General features: G+C 36.5%; 1 pseudogene; it reads left to right on the top strand.

The window, feature by feature from the left end:
- The first annotated feature begins 1,574 nt into the window (after positions 1 to 1,574).
- Positions 1,575 to 12,199, top strand: LOC140502690 (uncharacterized; annotated as a pseudogene).
- Positions 12,200 to 13,569: the final 1,370 nt, after the last annotated feature.

The following is a 13,569-nucleotide window of genomic DNA, read 5'->3' as shown; positions in this document are numbered from 1 at the left end:
GGCCAGATTAAGTGGGAAGATTCAAGGGGAGCTCAAAGAGGCTCCCAGAGTCTGAACCTCATCATTCCCCCCTCAAACAGATTGAAACCAAATTCTTTTGGGGTAAAGGGTGAAGGTCTCAGCTTCTGAAACTTCTTCCTGCTGGCAAGGGGCATAAAGCTGTCCCTTCCTTGATGGGTCCTGTTCAAGGGGTCAGACTTCAGAACCTGGGTGGTGCCAGGTCCAGTGGGCTGGAGACCTTGGATTCAGATGGAGGTTGGTATGCAGCATGGGCTGTCATCTGGAAGTTGATGGCTTGCATTCTTCCAGTTTGAGCAGAAGAACTTGAGATTAGAAGCCTTTCCTGGTCAGGGAACCATAAATGAAGAGGCTGAGGGGTGATGGGGGACCCCAAAATACCGACAGTCTGGGTCGTGCTCAAATGAATTTGACTCAAGCCTTCTTAAAGCCAAAGAAAACAAAGTTGATTAAATATTCGCCAAATTGGGTTGCCTCTTAAGGAGTCTAAGCATTTGTGACACTTGTATTCACAAGTGGGCCAGATAGAATCCCAGCTAGACAGAGTCTGAGCTGGACTGAATCTGAGCCAGTTTATACTTTTCTATGGCAAGGAAAGAAGGAAAGAAAGAAAGAAAGAAAGAAAGAAAGAAAGAAAGAAAGAAAGAAAGAAAGAAAGAAAGAAAGAAAGAAAGAAAGAAAGAAAGAAAGAAAGAAAGAAAGAAAGAGAGAAAGAAAGAGAGAAAGAAAGAGAGAAAGAAAGAAAGAAAGGAAGGAAGGAAGGAAGGAAGGAAGGAAGGAAGGAAGGAAGGAAGGAAGGAAGGAAGGAAGGAAGGAAGGAAGGAAGAAGAAACCATTCTTGTAGATGACAGTACCACTGATACATTGCATTAAGACATGCCTTTTATTTGTTTTCCATGTGGTGGGGATGTTTTTGTTTCAAACTGATTGCCGCCTTTAATTATTTTGTGCTCTAGCAGTGGTATGCATTTGTGAGATAAATGACAAAATCATGACCCTGGTTCAGGCACAAAATTTGTGAGAGCAGACCCAAATCAGAAAAAAAAATGACCTTGAAGTTTAAGTGATATTTGTTGTTCATAGGCTGGTTATGATATTATAAAAATGGCAGTACTACAAAAATTAATATACAGATTCAGTGCCATATCAATAAAACTAACCAAGTTAACCAACATTTCCTATATATTTTTCCTTTAGAGCTGTTCAGACAGTCAGTCATGTCCAACTCTACATGATTCCATGGACATTGTCCATGGGGTTTTCCTGGCAACAACACTAGAGTAATTTGCCATTTCTTTCTCCAGTATAACTGCTTTATAGAAGTTAAGTCTTATAGATTTAATCATTCTTTCTACATTGATGATTCTTAAATCTGCTTTCACTTCCCAGTCTTTCTGCTTGCTACCAATCTTACATCTCCAATTGCCTTTCAGACGTCTCAAACTGGATATCCAGTAGATATCTTAAATTCAACATGCCCAAAATGAAACTTTTTATCTTATCTTGATAACCTCAGACCTGTGGTCCAAGGTTCTGGTGTTAGAATACAAGATGATATGTCACCGAAGCAACCAAAGAACGTCGATTTGGAAGTAGAAGCTGGATCTGCCAGGGTGAACCTGGATATCTTCAGAAGGTAGGGAGAATGTTAATGAATTTTTAAAAGGCAGAATTACTTTCTTATGGATTAAAGCTGCCTCTGTGGGAACTATTATATAGAAGTCACATAGAATCTCAGCCTACTCAACCATAAGTTTCAAAGAACTGTTTGGCCTTGAGCATCATTTTTTTGGTTAGTTTTGTTTTGCTCCTTCCCTCCCCCAACAAACCTGTAAAACTTTATCAAATGGTTTTCAGAAGTCTTCATTATGGTATCCCAGAAAGTTCCTGTGGCCACTGCTACATTCTATTTCTTCCCTCAATAATCCTCTTTCCTTTCCACAAACAAAATCACTTACTTCCACTGAAATCACTGCAAACATCAAAGATTCATGAAGTTGCATAAATTTATTTTCACCCATTTCAGGAGGAGAAAGCAGATGGAAAGAAATCTAGATTAGAAAAGTAAAGTGGAATAGAAAAGATTGTTCAGAAAGGAGCCTAGCACAGGACCTTAAAGGATATCCATGTTATATAAGGAATGCCAAAGAGGAATTTCTAAAGAAGACAGTAAGAACAATAAAATTTCTATGAACATTTTTGATCAAGGTGAACATTAACTTTCTGGTTAGGGGAAATTACTTTTAAGAATCAGCTGATGAACTATATAAAACCTTTACTGAACTCCTTAGTTACAATACTAGGGAAATATAAGCTTCTTGAAGGCAGGAATGTTTTCCTCTAATGTTGTTTTTATAACCTCAGTTTTTAGCAACCAGGTGCCTTAAAAGCAGGTGAAGTTGTTTAGTAGATATTTGTTGAATCAGAACCTAGATTATGGAGAATTTCACTATAAATAATCATAATATGTCTATATATCATTTAATAGTTTATTTTTCAGGTAATAATCCTGAAAGGTGGGCAATGGAATCATTATTGTTCCCATTTTATAGATAAAGGAATCTGATTCCATGGAATTAAAATGACTTTCTTGAGTTTATACAAATAATAAGTATCAGAAGAAATACTGGTCTCCTGGAGGTAAACTTTGAAGTCCGCTGCTATAGTTTAATTATCTCAAAAAATACTTATGGACTCAATGAACTTGTGATTTCATAATTTGAGTGTGGCCTCCAATCTTTCCTCCAAGTCCAATCTTAGCTGTCCATTGTGTGCAACTCTTATTCTCAAAATATATGTTCTATCTAAGGTACTAGAGCACTTCCATTATCTCTTGAAAATTAAGCAAATCTATGGAGAATTGGAGCTGTCCCTGTGTCATCCCTTGCCCTTGCCATGTGGCCAGAAAAAGGAACCATATCATTCGAGAAATTCATGATATGCAAAGAAGATAGACTGATCATATGGCTGGTTCAACCCTAATCCTATTACATCCATTGGGTGGTTCCAAGAGTGGGACAGAGCTTGTGTGTATTTAACTCTTTCATTTATTTGAAATAGTCTCAGTTGGGGAGTAAAAGCTTTCTCCTCCCTTAACTCATCTCTTATCTGATTATGACATCATCCTTAGACTGGCAATGCCTATGGGTTTGGCTAGTTGTATTTGAATTCCTGCCAGAACATAAGAGTTTCACTGGACATTGTCTTTCTGGGAAACAGCTGAAATCACTACTGCTATGCAAGCAAGAAAATGGCAAGTCTTAAAAGAGAAAGCCAGTGTTAAACTCAAAGCTGAGGTGAAGAAGAAAGTCAAATTATGTTTGACATTTTATCTAACCCTCCTACTGTCCTTCAGTAGGGAAAAGAAAACCGATTGGACTTTCACAAATTGAAAGGCATTACATGGTAGAGAAACTGCCTCATCATGGCACTGGCTGTCATCTATGTATCTAAATATCTATTATTCTGCTGGAGACCTGGGTCTGATTTCAGTGATATGAAGCAAGAGATATAGAAAAGGATGCAATAGCCAGAGTTTGATTGCTGGCTATATATGCGGTCAGAAATCCCTTCTTATGAAAATGAACAACTTATATTTATGAAAGATTTTAGAACTTCTTCCATCTAGTCCAAAATTTAAGCTTCCCCTTTCAATTAAATTAGTTCTCCCTCTTCCCCCCCAAAATAAGGAATGCTCATTATTGACATTAATAATAATATTAATATGTTTATTATTATTAGGAATAGCATAAGAAACAGAAGGCCAAGTGAAAATCAGGCAATCAATCAACCCAAGAATATGGAACTCTATTTTCTTTCTCCTTTCTAATGATTTAGAATGATATTATTGGAAATGTTTTAAGGGAATGTCTGTTTGAGTGTGCTTTATTATATTTAATTCTTAAGAAAGTAATAGTAGGATGTGGGGTCTCAGGAAGATGAGAGAAAGGAATCAGGAAATGTGAATATGCCCAGTCATAGGAGGGATTGGTTACTAAGGTAAACCAAGATGTTAGCATGACATTTTTTTTCTGAGGTTGGTGAAAGACAAGGTCTCACACAATATGATCCACAGGAAGACATAATTCTAGGCCAGATGGGCAATAGGATAATCCATGGCAGAAATTCTCATGGTCTTATATAAATAAGTTTTATAGGAAGAATTGACTTTTCCTAATGGCTTCTGGAAACAGTTTCCAAGATTTTGTTTTTTAATGCCATATGGCTTCTGTAATCAAAAGCTCCTTTTCATTAGTTCTTTTTTTTTACCTGAAAGATGTGTGTGTGTGTGTGTGTGTGTGTGTGTGTGTGTTATATCTGCAATGAAGAAGAAATGTCATATTTCTGAGGCTATAGACATCTTCCTAAAGTGAAATACAATGAGTATATCCTTGGACATCTATAAAAGAGCACGCTCAGAATTTTAGAGGCAGGATTCTTCTTAATGACTCCCAAAGAAAAACCATTCTCTTCTTCCATCTCTACTTCCCTCTCCTCTTTCTTTCTGAAATCTCTTGAATTCTCCCTTTCAGCATACATTTTGTGTATTCACACAAGAACTCCCTTCATGATAACTCTCCTTTATGCATTGCTGACATTCATAGATGTATTACTGGTTGTATTCAAAATTATGAAGCCTTTGGTCCCTCAACACTTCCCTTCATATGTTCTTTTCTTCCCTTTCTAGAGTCTCTTCTATATTCCTTAATTGTCCAAAGTCTGTGAGTTCTCTCCCCACCAGTCACCTTGTATAAAAAATTTAGCATTCTCTGGAAATTACCTCACAGCAGGCATATACAACTTAGTATCAAGTGAATGTGATTAATTTTCCTGAGGGGGATTTGTTATTTGATCCTTATCTATAATAAATGAAATGATAAGTTTTATCAGGTTTTAGAGGAATTTTGAGCATTGTCAAGTAGGTGGGCTAGATGTTTAGGGTATAGAGAGCAGCCCCTCAGCATGCATGGATATTTGTGCTCATTCCTGAGTGTGATTTGCCTAAGATTTTTTAATTAATTTCTTTTATAAATATTTAATTGTATTTTTCCCAATCACTTCAAGAAAAATTTTATTATTCATTTTTGTGAGATTTCGAGTTACAAATTTTTCCTCCTTCTCTCTCTTCCCTCCCCTCTTCCTAAAATGGTAGGCAATTTGATATAGGTTATACATGTTCTATCTATCCTGTAAAACATATTTCCATATTAATCATAGTTGTGAAAGAAACAGATAAAAAGGAAAAGAAGTGACAAAACAGTATAAAGTAAGTGAAAAAAGTATGCTTTGATCTACATTCAGTTCATCCATTCTTTAACTGGATGTGGGTAGCATTTTACCACAAGAATTCTTTTACTTGTTTGGATAACTATATTACTGAGAAGAGCTGAGTCATTCATAATTGATTATCATACAATGTTGCTGATATTGCATAGAATGTTTTCCTGGTTCTGCTCATTTCACTTTGCATCAGTTCATACAAGTTTTTGCAGTTTTTTTTTTTCTGAAATTTGCCTTTTTTATCCTTTCTTACAGTACAATAATATTCCATTATATTCATTTACCACAGCTTGTTCAGTTATTCCTTAAATGATTAATATCCCCTCAATTTCCAATGTTTTGCCACCATATAAAGGGCTACTATAAGTTTTTTTGCACATCTAGGCCCTTTTCCCTTTATTATGACATCTTTTGGATACAGACCTAGGAGTGGTATTGCTGGATCAAAGGGTATGCACAATTTGTACATATTTCCAACTCACTCTACACAATGGTTAGATCCATTTACCACTCCACAAAAGTGAATTAGTATCCCAATTTTCCCACATCCTTTCCAATATTTATCATTTTCCTTTTTTGTCATATTAGCCAATCTGATAAGTGTGAGATGATACTTCACACTTGTTTTAATTTGCATTTTTATTTTTTCAACTTTTCCATGATTTCTTTCTGATCTTGAGACTACTTCCTATTTTCCTTAGAGGATTTGCTCATAGGTGTTTTGACTTGTTTTTCTCTTCTGAGTTTGTGTCTTGATTCCTCTGTCACCATTTTATCTTTCTATGGCCAGATTCTTTTTTGTTGTTGCCTTTTGCTCATCTCTTTTTTGGCCTTTTCCCTTTCTTTTAAATTTGAACTGCCTCTGGCATGGACAGCACATGGTCTCAGGGTTTTCGTGTCAGATGCTGCAGACCTTCACTGTTGCACAGATGCTGCAATGAGGTCCACTTAGGACCTTGTGTCTTTTGCTGCACTAAAAGGGCAGCATGGAAGGGGTGAGTGGCACTGCTGGAGGCTGTGGGGGTCTGGCAAGTAAACCTGCATTACCTGTATTGAGCTGGGTTGTACTGCTGGTGTCTGAAGAATACTGAGGCAAGTGGGGTGTTTTGTTTTGTTTTGTTTTTGTTTCCCCGAGACTATGCTAAACATGTGGTGGTTTTCAGAGCTGGAATCTGACCATTTTCTTGGCTGCGCTGAGGCATGGGAGGATCCTGGTGTTAGTGTTTGCCTGCTCACTGCACTGGGCCTCAGGATCTCCTGGTTTGCTGAGGTGGGGCTTGCTGGGCTTCCTGGACTTCATTGCTATTTTGCCTGAGTGAGACAGACCTTTCTTGCTGATCTTCTAAGTTTCTTGGACTTAAAGATTGTTTCATTCCATCTTTTCACTATTTTTGCTGTTCCATGATTTGTTTTGGGGTGCTACTTTATGACTGTTTGGAAGTGAATATGGGAGAGTTAAGGCAATTTACTTCTTACTCTGACAATTTGGCTTGCTGAATTCCCCTTGAACTAATTGGAGAGCAAAGGCTGCCTTTCTTTCTTCCTTATTATCCCTATCACCTAATGTCTTGCATACATAATAATACATGTAACACACATACATATATATTCCATACACATGCATATATATTTTATACAATTTTATACAATATAGATATCCAACCTAGATCTAGAAATATCTATCTATCATGTCTATCTGACTTAAGAATTAATTTGTATATGAACTCCCTCTCTAATCTGGACCATCAACTTTTATGTAACTTATAGATTTAAAGAATTGACTAGAGTCACTGAGAAGAATATGAAACTAGCTCGTTCTGACTCTGAGACCAGTACTTTATTCACAATGCATATATGACAGGCTTCATAAATGTTTACTGAATTGTATTGTATTAGATTGGAATAGAGTGAGAAAGAGAACATCCCTTCTCATCAATATAGATTTTGATTCCTTCATATATTCAGATTCTGTCATACTATCTATACAGAATCCACAAACCACACACTGGCATATTCTAGAGCTCCAAAATGCCTAGGCTGCAAAATAATATAGGAATCATGAGCAAAAATTGAATAACATTAACTTACATTCATGTAACACCTTTACAGTTGCAACATGTTACTACTGATAGGAAGGCAAGACAATTGATCTGTCTGATAGATAGGAAGGCAACAGCTACTTAGGATTCAGTGTGCTTTTTCACACTCTAAAGATTCTTAAAGATAAAGATAGCAACTAGATTTGTGATTTCATTGATATAGAAAACTACCTGGGGGGAAAAAATCTTTGTTGCACATCTCTCTATTAAAGCTCTCATTCCCAAGATATATAGGGAAATGATTGAAATTTATAAGAATAAGAGCCACCCACAAGTAATAAATAGTCAAGGAATATTAATAGGTAGGTTATAAAGGAAAAACATCCCATCTATCAATAGCTACCTTTTAAAAAAATGATCTAAATTATATCTTATAATTAAAGAAATTCTAATGAAAACAGCCCTGAGGTTCTATGTCATACACATCAGATTAGCAACATTGATAAAAAATGAAAATGACAAATGTCGTAAGGGCTATGGGAATACACATACATTAGTGAACTGTTGGTAGAGCTACACATAGTTATAGAGATTCTAGAAATCAAGTTTGGATACAGTCAACATGTTTTGCTGTTGTTGTTGTTTTTGCTTGACAATGCATATTTGTTACAAAATGTTTTGCTTTTTCTTTATTTTTCTGTGGCAGGAGACATGAGAGGGAGAGAAGATGATTTTTTGTTAATTAAAAATATTTTTAATTATATAGAAGACTGCTAAATTAGCTATCTACTGAAGCAGGCAGCCATGTTCTTTGCAATCTACAGTCTCAAAGAGTTCCCTAGAGTACTGAGAAGTTTAGTAGCTTCCCTATAGCCACAAATGTAGTATGTGTCAGAGGCAGCATAGAATAATGAATAGAGAACTGCCTACAGAACAAGGAAGGCCTGGATTGAAGTCTCACCTCAGAAGATTCCCATCAACAACATGTAAAGGAGAGGGAGATAGAACGCTAAGGTGGATATTTTATTCACTCATTCAGTGAACAAAAATTTATTAAACTCTTGCTATAAACTAGACATTGTCCTAAATCCTAGGGATACAAAGAACAAAGTAAGACAGTCCCTCCACTCAAAGGAAAGGTGAAAGAATGTGTGTGTGTGCACGTGGATGTATAGAATATACAAAATTAATACATGAAAAAATTGGGAGAGAGGCAGTGGCAGCCTGGGGGGTGGGTAAGGCTAGTCAGCATAAAAATAATCTCTGTACTAGAATCTCAAAACTATATGTGCTAGAAGGAGAGAGAATAAATCAGGGGAAACTTCATGGGGTCATAGTGGAGAATCTATGTTCCTGGGTAACCTTTTCTGAAAGCCAGTATTTCTATTTACCTGAACCATATGTCTTCATTGTTATCTATAGTACAGGACTGTGGTATAAACTAAGAGATTTGAATTACACAGAACCCAATGAAAAGTTTCCATAGTCAATGTGAATCAGTATCACAAGGCCAAAGACAGATACATCCTTAACAATAATATCTGAGCTCTTCTTGATTCTCTTGGGCATATATCTGTCAGAAGTAAAAGGAGGCTCATGGCTACCAACTGCAGAACCCTAACAATTGTATTTCATCCCCACAATGGTCATCTAAGGCAGGAAGTGCAAGTAATATTATTCCAATTTGATAATAGCAATTGACTAAAGGTAGCTAGCCTTAAAAATTGCAATGTTGAAATAGTCAAATGTCCAACAAAATTCAATTTCCATTCATTACTTGGGAAGTAAAGGAAGGTATCTGAGAATCTTTGAATGATTTCATATCCTCTGTTAGTGACTATATAATTGTGGTTGTTGTTTGTCCTTCATTTTCAAAGAGGACCAATGACATTACGAAGATGATGTCTTGACCAGCAAATGAATTGGATGTAACTGAGACAGGGCAATACAAAATCACCAGCTTCACTCTCCTTCAGAGCCATGGGGGTCCAGTGGTAAGACATAGATCAAGATATATGGATATGGCCCTGGATACAGTGAGAGACTTTGGCCTTTAACCCTAAGATCTTTCCCAGGTCTGTTTAGCTGAAGCAACACTCTTCAGTAATTAGACTAGGTAAGAAATGAGGTTAAAGATGGTCTCTTTTACCTACTGAAAAAATTCAATCTGTTTCTTTAAAAAGAGCTCTGAAAGAAACAGGTTTATGGCTGTGACCAGAGCCAAGTTGATGGTGCAGGGAGGGAGCATGTTATCCCCTCCATTCCCTACCCCTGAAGAAGTGATAACGTCCGTGATGAATAGGGTCTACAGGTTCCCAGCCCCAAGTACCAAAGGAAGGGTTTCCCAATGAAGAATCAGAGATTTCAGCTTCATAGTGAAGGTCCTGGAAAGCCACTGAGCTCCCAGGCTCTGGGAATCAGAAATACATGCCAGGAGCATGCACTCCTGATCTCTGAGACCTTTACCCAGAGCTTCCAAAGTGCTGAGTAAAATCATGGAAGTGACTGGTGCAGAAATTATTCTTGACCAGTCTGCTTGGGTAAACAGGATTGGGGTGAAAATAGAATATCCAGAAACTAGCCTTGCCAAATCTCAACCAAATGCTTCAAGACACAGCTTTGACTTTTTAGGAATCTACCCTTCACAAGAGGGTAGCACTCAGAGGGAAGGAATGACTTCTGGACTCCTGACTACCAGATCCCAGGAATCATTGACATTCAAGGATGTAGCTGTGGACTTCACTCAGGAGGAGTGGAGGAAACTGGATTCTGATCAGAGATACCTATATAGGGATGTAATGCTGGAAAACTACAGGAATCTGTTCTCACTGGGGCATCAAGTTTCAAAGTCATATGTAATTTCCCAGTTGGAGCAAGGACAAGAACCTTGGATAGTAGTAAGAGAAATCTCAAGAGGTAACTACAAAGGCTGCATTGATTTTATTTATGCACAAACTTTGAACCTCACAACAACCCAGTGAAACTGGGGGACCAAGACTGAACCCAAGGATCCAATTCCCATACAGGGCATTTCTGAAGAAGGAGCATCTCAGGAGGCAACAGTGGAAAGATCCATAAAGGATGGTATCTGTTACTCTAAATTGGAGAAGCCTGGATGTCCAATGATCAATTTAGGAGGCAGTCAAATAATAAAGAAGATTATCTGAGGCAAGTTACAGTTCCCCCAAAGAAAATTTTCTTTGGGAAGATAGACCCTGAGTGTTATGAATTTATTCTGAATTCAATCCTGGTTACAGAACAGAGGGTTCCTACAAGAGAGAGATAATGAATGTGATGTATTTGGAAAAAGTTTAAGGTGTAATTTGCATCTAATTGGATATCAGAAAATATGTATAGGAAAGAAACCATATGAGTGCAATGCATGTGGAAAAGTTATTAATAAGGATACCCTACTTAGCATCAGAGAATCCATAAGGAAGAGAAACCTTATAAATGCAATGATTGTGGAGGAGCTTTTAGACTTCATGGAAACTTTACTCAACACAGAAGGATAATACTGGAGAGAAACCTTATAAGTGTAATGAGTATGGAAAAACCTTCAGACTGCATGGATACCTTACTCAGCATAAGAGAATTCATCCTGGTAATGAATGTGGAAAAGTTTTCCATAGGGCTGCACTTCAGAGAATTCATATTGGAGAGAAACCCTATAAATGTAATTACTGTGGAAAATTTTCAGTAATAGTGCCCTTCACTATGGATCAGAAAATCCATACTGGAAAGAAACCCTATGAATGTAATGAATGTGGGAAATGCTTCAGACCTAGAGGAAACCTTACTTAACACAAAAGAATCCATACTGGAGAAAAAGCTTATAAATGTAATAATTGTGGGAAAGCTGTCAGTGAGGGTACACTAGTTATGCAGCATCAGAGAGTCCATACTGGAGAAAAACTCTATGAATGTCATGAGTGTGTAAAAGCCTTCGGACTTCATGGCAATCTTACACAACATAAGAGAATTCATACTGGAGAGAAACCTTATAAATGTAATTGTGGGATAACTTGCAGTCAGAGTAAACACCTAACTCAGCATCAGAGAATTCATACTGGAGAGAATCTCTATGAATGTAATGAATATGGGACGGCATTTTGTGATAGGTCGTCCTTGACCAAACATCAAAGGATTCATACTGGAGAGAAACCTTATGAATGTAATTAATGTGGGAAAGCTTTCAGTGAGGGTGCACTCTTACTCAGCCTCAGAGAGTCCATTCTGGTGAGAAACCACTCCTTAGACAACATCAGAGAGTCCATACTGGGGAAAAACCATTTAAGCATAACGAATGTGAAAAAGCCTTCAGACTTCATGGATACCTTACTCAACATAAAAGAATTCATACAGGAGAGAAGCCTTATGAATGTAGTGAATGTGGGAAAACCTTCTGTCAAAGTATAGACTGTACTCAACACCAGAGAATTCATACTAGAGAGAGATCTTATGCATGGAGTGAATGTGGGAAAGCATTTTATGATAGGTCCTCTTTGATTAAACATCAGAAGATTCACACTGAAGAAAAAACTTATGAATGTACACAAGCTTTCTTTAGAAGTTCATATCTTTCTCAACATCATGTAACTCATACTGGAGAGAAGCTCTTTGAATGTAACGAATGTGGGAAAGCCTTCAGTCTGCATGCAAATCTTGCTTGACATCAGAGAATTCATACAGGAGATAAATCATGTAAATGTATTCATTGTGGAAATGTATTTCAACATAGTTTAGCCCTGATTAGATATCAAAGAATTCACAATGGAAAACAATTCTGGAAATTTAGTAAATATTGTAGGCTTCTCGTAGATGTAGCCTTAATTACCTATGGTCATGATATCACAGCTTGATTATGTGTAATTGTATTTGGTGTGTTTTAATGAAAAATATGCTTCTATTCACAATTCTCCATTCTCCCTCACCCATGTACTTTCTTTCCTCATTATATATACACCCTGTTGCCCACAAGGAAGCTTATGTTAAAAAGAAATTCATGATCAATTTGCCAATAATTAATCCAACCAACAAAATTTAAAGATAATTACTTTTATATTTGAGTTTTATTAAATTACTCATTTTATGCATTTATAAAGCTCTATTAGATATTTTTGCATTACTTTTCATTATAAAATATTAGTGATGTATGAATACCTAACAAAAGTTGATACCAATACAAGTTAGGTTTTTTTATTTGAAATAAATTAAGCTGTTTTTCTTAGAGTTAATATTATACAAAACTCAGTGCAAAGTGTGCTTATCTAAATTGTCTAGTGAAGCCCAATGAACTTCTAGTTTTCTTTAGAAGGATAGAAATGATTTTGTTTTCAAGATAGAAATCATGGGATATTGATCTAAGATATTGAACAGAGAAGATTGAAGGGAACTATCATGAAAATTGGCTAAAAATTCAAACAAAAATTGGAAAGCAACCAAATTTAAAGTGAGCACAATAGAAAAAAATGTTAATGCAGTTTTAAAATATTGTCACATATGTGAATTGACCAATATGCCGGAAGCAATGCAGATAGGAAAAGAAACCATGCGAAGTTACTCCATGAGATATCCTGAGATGAGTAAATGGCATTTTCAAAGAAATTGAGTAAAAATTGGCAATCCTAAGAAAATAACAAGTAAGAAATTAAGTGAGAATTAAATGATATGAAAAATAAGAGGAGATGGAAAATACAGTAAAAAAAAATCTCAGATATTTTCAGCAGTTAACCCCAGACATTTCAGTGGAAAATGGAATTACATCAAATACAGCAATTGGAAATCCAAGCTTATGGAATTATCCAAACTACTGGAAAACACATCCAAGCAACAGACCTGAATGTTATATCACAATGCTGAATTTGAGTATTACTGATACTTCAAAGAACTTAGAAAAACAAAGACTCTGGATACTATATTTCAGGAAATTTCCTATTAGCTGAAAAATGTAGGAATAACAAATTCAACATGTCCAGAACAAAATTTATTATTCCCCATTCCCACCCCACTCTAAATCCATACCTCTTCCTAATTTCCCCATTTCTGTCAAAGGCACCATCATCCTTCTAGTCAACTAGGATCACAACCTTCTAGTCATTCTTCTTACTCTTCCCTACCCTACACATCTAAGTAGTTGCCAAGTCTTATTTGATTCTTCCTTCATAATGCTCTCACATCCATCTCCTCTTTACTCACAGGGTCACCATCTTGAAAAGTACACTTCTCATGT

Source organism: Notamacropus eugenii, chromosome 4, assembly GCF_028372415.1.
Source record: "Notamacropus eugenii isolate mMacEug1 chromosome 4, mMacEug1.pri_v2, whole genome shotgun sequence".
NCBI classification, from domain to species: Eukaryota; Metazoa; Chordata; class Mammalia; order Diprotodontia; family Macropodidae; genus Notamacropus; species Notamacropus eugenii.
This window is presented reverse-complemented; position numbering and strand designations above follow the sequence as displayed.